The 5,000-nt window shown below is 48.6% G+C and overlaps 11 non-coding genes across 11 annotated transcripts in view; all 11 read right to left on the bottom strand.

Moving 5' to 3' along the window:
• Positions 1 to 60, bottom strand: part of trnap-agg (transfer RNA proline (anticodon AGG)) — a 72-nt gene extending 12 nt beyond the window's left edge. The window contains exon 1 of the tRNA in view: positions 1 to 60. This exon is cut by the window's left edge and continues 12 nt beyond it. This is a non-coding gene — a tRNA (tRNA-Pro).
• Positions 61 to 350: 290 nt separating this feature from the next.
• Positions 351 to 422, bottom strand: trnap-agg (transfer RNA proline (anticodon AGG)). The gene has a single exon. It is a non-coding gene; the product is annotated as a tRNA-Pro (tRNA).
• Positions 423 to 531: 109 nt separating this feature from the next.
• trnap-agg (transfer RNA proline (anticodon AGG)) lies at positions 532 to 603 on the bottom strand. The gene has a single exon. It is a non-coding gene; the product is annotated as a tRNA-Pro (tRNA).
• Positions 604 to 1,478: 875 nt separating this feature from the next.
• On the bottom strand, positions 1,479 to 1,551 carry trnaf-gaa (transfer RNA phenylalanine (anticodon GAA)). The gene has a single exon. It is a non-coding gene; the product is annotated as a tRNA-Phe (tRNA).
• A 90-nt stretch (positions 1,552 to 1,641) lies between these two features.
• Positions 1,642 to 1,715, bottom strand: trnai-aau (transfer RNA isoleucine (anticodon AAU)). The gene has a single exon. It is a non-coding gene; the product is annotated as a tRNA-Ile (tRNA).
• A 245-nt stretch (positions 1,716 to 1,960) lies between these two features.
• On the bottom strand, positions 1,961 to 2,032 carry trnap-agg (transfer RNA proline (anticodon AGG)). The gene has a single exon. It is a non-coding gene; the product is annotated as a tRNA-Pro (tRNA).
• Positions 2,033 to 3,217: 1,185 nt separating this feature from the next.
• Positions 3,218 to 3,290, bottom strand: trnaf-gaa (transfer RNA phenylalanine (anticodon GAA)). Its single transcript has one exon. It is a non-coding gene; the product is annotated as a tRNA-Phe (tRNA).
• Positions 3,291 to 3,380: 90 nt separating this feature from the next.
• trnai-aau (transfer RNA isoleucine (anticodon AAU)) lies at positions 3,381 to 3,454 on the bottom strand. Its single transcript has one exon. It is a non-coding gene; the product is annotated as a tRNA-Ile (tRNA).
• Positions 3,455 to 3,699: 245 nt separating this feature from the next.
• On the bottom strand, positions 3,700 to 3,771 carry trnap-agg (transfer RNA proline (anticodon AGG)). The gene has a single exon. It is a non-coding gene; the product is annotated as a tRNA-Pro (tRNA).
• A 290-nt stretch (positions 3,772 to 4,061) lies between these two features.
• Positions 4,062 to 4,133, bottom strand: trnap-agg (transfer RNA proline (anticodon AGG)). Its single transcript has one exon. It is a non-coding gene; the product is annotated as a tRNA-Pro (tRNA).
• Positions 4,134 to 4,242: 109 nt separating this feature from the next.
• Positions 4,243 to 4,314, bottom strand: trnap-agg (transfer RNA proline (anticodon AGG)). The gene has a single exon. It is a non-coding gene; the product is annotated as a tRNA-Pro (tRNA).
• Positions 4,315 to 5,000: the final 686 nt, after the last annotated feature.

The following is a 5,000-nucleotide window of genomic DNA, read 5'->3' as shown; positions in this document are numbered from 1 at the left end:
GATTTGAACCCGGGACCTCTCGCACCCTAAGCGAGAATCATACCCCTAGACCAACGAGCCACACTCTGCAAGTCATCTGGCGTCATCCGCCATCACATCTCACTCTGCACAAGGCTACTGCAGAAAAGAAGTGGACGTCGGGCCCATCATAAACCGGGGCTAAAGGTCCGGGCTCGTACGTGATTTAAAACTGGGACCTCTCGCACCCGAAGCAAGAATCATACCCCTAGACCTACAAGCCACCCTCTGCTAGTCACCTGGCATCATCCACCATCAGACTTTACTCTGCACAAGGCTTCGGCAGAAAAGACATGGATGGCGGGCCCTTAATAAACCGGCGTTAGAAGACAGGGCTCGTCCGGGATTTGAACCCGGGACCTCTCGCACCCTAAGCGAGAATCATACCCCTAGACCAACGAGCCACACTCTGCAGGTCATCTGGCCTCATCTGAAATCAGATCTCACTCTGCACAAGGCTTCTGAAGAAAAGTCGTGGACGTCAGGCCCTTTATAAACCGGGGCAAGAAGTCAGGGCTCGTCCGGGATTTGAACCCGGGACCTCTCGCACCCTAAGCGAGAATCATACCCCTAGACCAACGAGCCGACCCCTGTTGGTGGTCCATCAGAATTCACTTTGTGTATGGCTTCAGATGTGAGGCACTGTCAGACTTCCAGCGTCCGCGACTGACTAATTCTTAAAGAGGACTCGCATGGGTGCATGGTTGGATTGAATCCGAACTTATTTGAGTTGTTGACTTTAGGCAGCAGAGTGTGCCTGACTTCTTACTGCGGCCAGGTGAGTACTTTATGCTTTATCTTCCCCCTGCGAAGAATGATAGACTGGAGTGCGTAAGACAATAGGGGGCACGGCAAAGCATCGCATGATCACGTGAGCCAAGTCACTTTTATTTACACAGCCTTTTATACAGTGCAGATTGTTTCAATGCAGCTTTACAGTCATAAACAGGAAAATAATGATCCATGATGCAAGCAGAATTCAACTGTGCTGTAATTCAGCTCCTCAAAAGACAATAGTGTCATTATTCAGCTGAGGTTCGTTTCATAACTGTGTAAAGTTCTTTGACTATGAAACAAATTAAATTCAGCTATAAAGAAGCTATGCAGAAAACAGCGGTTTCGTTGTCCAGCTCATTTCACTTCGAGTTTACTTCTCATCCAGTAGTGTGAGTGCAGTCAAATCAATACTACTCTTGAATATTAAGGGTCCCCGTTAAGGCGACGGTGGCAAGGAACGCAAACACCATCAGTTGGCAGAAATTGAGGGGAATAAAACCTAAACGTAATGGTCTCAACATTTGTCACGTCTTCCATTCATGCTCTATGGTTCCAACATAAACGAGCATATCCAGAAATAAAAGTGCCACCGAGATTTGAACTCGGATCACTGGATTAAGAGTCCAGAGTGCTAAACATTACACCATGGAACCAGACAGGGGGCTCTCTTCACAGTGCCTGCATGCCGAAACCCGGGATCGAACCAGGGACCTTCAGATCTTCAGTCTAACGCTCTCCCAACTGAGCTATTTCGGCCTTTTTCTTGCAGGTCACGGGTGTTTTAGAGCAGCCAGCTTGGAGAGAGGTAGCTGAAAAGGTGATGATCACAGGACTGCAAAAAACTTCTGGCCAGTACGGGGATCGAACCCACGACCTTGGCGTTATTAGCACCACGCTCTAACCAACTGAGCTAACCGGCCTAGCCTGCTGACTCAACCTGGCAGAAAATCCTGTGAATCTAATGGCTAAAACATGAAGCAGAGGTAGACAGTTGCAAACGGACAAGCGCCCTATTGGCTTTGTAGACGCTGGTCAACCCAAAGAAGGGCCCTTCAAAAGCAGGCGCTTGAAATCTGGAAAATCCGCCATCAGATCTCACTCTGCACTAGGCTTCTGCAGAAAAGACGTGGACGTCGGGACCTTTATAAACCGGGACTAGAAGTCAGGGCTCGTCCGGGATTTGAACCCGGGACCTCTCACACCCTAAGCGAGAATCATACCCCTAGACCAACGAGCCACACTCTGCAAGTCATCTGGCGTCATCCGCCATCACATCTCACTCTGCACAAGGCTTCTGCAGAAAAGAAGTGGACGTCGGGCCCTTCATAAACCGGGGCTAAAGGTCCGGGCTCGTACGTGATTTAAACCTGGGACCTCTCGCACCCGAAGCAAGAATCATACCCCTAGACCTACAAGCCACCCTCTGCTAGTCACCTGGCATCATCCACCATCAGACCTCACTCTGCACAAGGCTTCGGCAGAAAAGACGTGGATGGCGGGTCCTTAATAAACCGGCGTTAGAAGACAGGGCTCGTCCGGGATTTGAACCCGGGACCTCTCGCAACCTAAGCGAGACACATCTGTATGGCTTCAGATGTGAGGCACTGTCAGACTTCCAGCGTCCGCGACTGACTAATTCTTAAAGAGGACTCGCATGGGTGCATGGTTGGATTGAATCCGAACTTATTTGAGTTGTTGACTTTAGGCAGCAGAGTGTGCCTGACTTCTTACTGCGGCCAGGTGAGTACTTTATGCTTTATCTTCGCCCTGCGAAGAATGATAGACTGGAGTGCGTAAGACAATAGGGGGCACGGCAAAGCATCGCATGATCACGTGAGCCAAGTCACTTTTATTTACACAGCCTTTTATACAATGCAGATTGTTTCAATGCAGCTTTACAGTCATAAACAGGAAAATAATGATCCATGATGCAAGCAGAATTCAACTGTGCTGTAATTCAGCTCCTCAAAAGACAATAGTGTCATTATTCAGCTGAGGTTCGTTTCATAACTGTGTAAAGTTCTTTGACTATGAAACAAATTAAATTCAGCTATAAAGAAGCTATGCAGAAAACAGCGGTTTCGTTGTCCAGCTCATTTCACTTCGAGTTTACTTCTCATCCAGTAGTGTGAGTGCAGTCAAATCAATACTACTCTTGAATATTAAGGGTCCCCGTTAAGGCGACGGTGGCAAGGAACGCAAACACCATCAGTTGGCAGAAATTGAGGGGAATAAAACCTAAACGTAATGGTCTCAACATTTGTCACGTCTTCCATTCATGCTCTATGGTTCCAACATAAACGAGCATATCCAGAAATAAAAGTGCCACCGAGATTTGAACTCGGATCACTGGATTAAGAGTCCAGAGTGCTAAACATTACACCATGGAACCAGACAGGGGGCTCTCTTCACAGTGCCTGCATGCCGAAACCCGGGATCGAACCAGGGACCTTCAGATCTTCAGTCTAACGCTCTCCCAACTGAGCTATTTCGGCCTTTTTCTTGCAGGTCACGGGTGTTTTAGAGCAGCCAGCTTGGAGAGAGGTAGCTGAAAAGGTGATGATCACAGGACTGCAAAAAACTTCTGGCCAGTACGGGGATCGAACCCACGACCTTGGCGTTATTAGCACCACGCTCTAACCAACTGAGCTAACCGGCCTAGCCTGCTGACTCAACCTGGCAGAAAATCCTGTGAATCTAATGGCTAAAACATGAAGCAGAGGTAGACAGTTGCAAACGGACAAGCGCCCTATTGGCTTTGTAGACGCTGGTCAACCCAAAGAAGGGCCCTTCAAAAGCAGGCGCTTGAAATCTGGAAAATCCGCCATCAGATCTCACTCTGCACTAGGCTTCTGCAGAAAAGACGTGGACGTCGGGCCCTTTATAAACCGGGACTAGAAGTCAGGGCTCGTCCGGGATTTGAACCCGGGACCTCTCGCACCCTAAGCGAGAATCATACCCCTAGACCAACGAGCCACACTCTGCAAGTCATCTGGCGTCATCCGCCATCACATCTAACTCTGCACAAGGCTTCTGCAGAAAAGAAGTGGACGTCGGGCCCTTCATAAACCGGGGCTAAAGGTCCGGGCTCGTACGTGATTTAAACCTGGGACCTCTCGCACCCGAAGCAAGAATCATACCCCTAGACCTACAAGCCACCCTCTGCTAGTCACCTGGCATCATCCACCATCAGACCTCACTCTGCACAATGCTTCGGCAGAAAAGATGTGGATGGCGGGCCCTTAATAAACCGGCGTTAGAAGACAGGGCTCGTCCGGGATTTGAACCCGGGACCTCTCGCACCCTAAGCGAGAATCATACCCCTAGACCAACGAGCCACACTCTGCAGGTCATCTGGCCTCATCTGAAATCAGATCTCACTCTGCACAAGGCTTCTGAAGAAAAGTCGTGGACGTCAGGCCCTTTATAAACCGGGGCAAGAAGTCAGGGCTCGTCCGGGATTTGAACCCGGGACCTCTCGCACCCTAAGCGAGAATCATACCCCTAGACCAACGAGCCGACCCCTCTTGGTGGTCCATCAGAATTCACTTTGTGTATGGCTTCAGATGTGAGGCACTGTCAGACTTCCAGCGTCCGCGACTGACTAATTCTTAAAGAGGACTCGCATGGGTGCATGGTTGGATTGAATCCGAACTTATTTGAGTTGTTGACTTTAGGCAGCAGAGTGTGCCTGACTTCTTACTGCGGCCAGGTGAGTACTTTATGCTTTATCTTCGCCCTGCGAAGAATGATAGACTGGAGTGCGTAAGACAATAGGGGGCACGGCAAAGCATCGCATGATCACGTGAGCCAAGTCACTTTTATTTACACAGCCTTTTATACAGTGCAGATTGTTTCAATGCAGCTTTACAGTCATAAACAGGAAAATAATGATCCATGATGCAAGCAGAATTCAACTGTGCTGTAATTCAGCTCCTCAAAAGACAATAGTGTCATTATTCAGCTGAGGTTCGTTTCATAACTGTGTAAAGTTCTTTGACTATGAAACAAATTAAATTCAGCTATAAAGAAGCTATGCAGAAAACAGCGGTTTCGTTGTCCAGCTCATTTCACTTCGAGTTTACTTCTCATCCAGTAGTGTGAGTGCAGTCAAATCAATACTACTCTTGAATATTAAGGGTCCCCGTTAAGGCGACGGTGGCAAGGAACGCAAACACCATCAGTTGGCAGAAATTGAGGGGAAT

This window comes from Pseudorasbora parva, chromosome 22 (assembly GCF_024679245.1).
Source record: "Pseudorasbora parva isolate DD20220531a chromosome 22, ASM2467924v1, whole genome shotgun sequence".
Taxonomy (NCBI): domain Eukaryota; kingdom Metazoa; phylum Chordata; class Actinopteri; order Cypriniformes; family Gobionidae; genus Pseudorasbora; species Pseudorasbora parva.
This window is presented reverse-complemented; position numbering and strand designations above follow the sequence as displayed.